Genomic DNA, 1,394 nt, shown 5'->3' with positions numbered 1-1,394 from the left:
TCCACAACATGGTATAAAAGTTAACCATTAGATCATGGAAACAATACCTAGGTTGAAATCCCATCTTGGCCACCTATTACTTTTGTGACCTTAGCCAAATTTAAATATCAGTTTCACCTGTAACATGAGAATAAAAACAATAACTTCACTGAGAGTTTAGGTTCATAAGATAATGCATAGCTAGTATTTGGCTTGGTGACACATAATTAAATTTTCATTTAATACTTATCAGTATTCATCAAAAGCCTCCTCACCTCCTGGAACTTTGTGGAAATCATTCATCTTTGGTAAATCCCTTCCAGAGCTCTATTGTTATTGGCTGCTATGATCTGAATGTGTTCCCGAAAATTCATGTGCTGAAACTTAATGGCCTGTGTGGTAGAATTAAGAGGTACAATAGTGCTCTTTTGCAGTCCTAGCTACTCAGGAGGCTGAGGCAGAAGGATCACTTGAGCCCAGGATTTGGAAGCTGCAGTGAGTTATGATCATGCCACTGCACTCCAGGCTGGGTGACAGAGGGAGACTCTGCCACTTAGAGAGACAGAGAAAGAGCGAGAGACAGACAGACAGACAGAAGTGGGCCTGTAGATGATTCAATCAGGAGGGCGGAGGCTTTAGAGATGGGACTAGGACCTTCATCAAAGGGCTTGAGAGAGTGGGTCCCCTCTCTTTCACCATGTGGGGTCACAGAGATGTTGTCATCTCTGTGAGATGGGCAATGAGGCCTCAGGAGACATAGAACCTGCTAGCGCCTTGACCTTGACCTCCGAGCCTCCAGAACTGTGAAAAAAATTAATCTGTCCTTTACAAATTAGCCAGTTTCAGGAATTTTGTTATAGCAGCATACTAAACAATAACTTATTCCTTTTTACAATATCTATGCTTTCATGTTAACAGGATCTTCAGGGGTGAGAGAAAAATGTATGATGCAGTTTAGTTGCATTGAACAGAACGTCTTTGAAATCCATTTATATTTAAAACTATTACATACACACAGTATTCCTCTCATTCTGGTCCCACACCAGCCTTTAAATGGGATATTTCTAATGTCACCTTTAAATAGAGAACGCTCTTGTTCTGTTCATGAAGTTTGTATAAATATTGGGGTCCATAAATAACGTTACAAATCCATTGGGATCATTGCTTTGTCAGATTGGTTTTACAGCTACAGCTCTGGTCCGGTGGGGCGCGTGCAATTCCCTACTTCCTGATAGGTGGCGCCCCAGAGAAGGGCAAAGCACAGCGCGCCCTGCTGGCGCAGGAGAGACCCCCCTCCAGCAGGGGGCGTGGCCCGGGTGGGATGGATCTCGGCGGGCCTTACGCAACGTCAGGGGCGGGAACGACTCCGGTCCCGCCCCTGCTATCTGAGGTGCCCTGTGATTGGAGGAGGGAAC

This window comes from Carlito syrichta, unplaced genomic scaffold, assembly GCF_000164805.1.
Source record: "Carlito syrichta isolate Samal-C Ts95f unplaced genomic scaffold, Tarsius_syrichta-2.0.1 Scaffold309823, whole genome shotgun sequence".
Taxonomy (NCBI): Eukaryota; Metazoa; Chordata; class Mammalia; order Primates; family Tarsiidae; genus Carlito; species Carlito syrichta.
Note: the sequence above shows the minus strand (reverse complement) of the source record.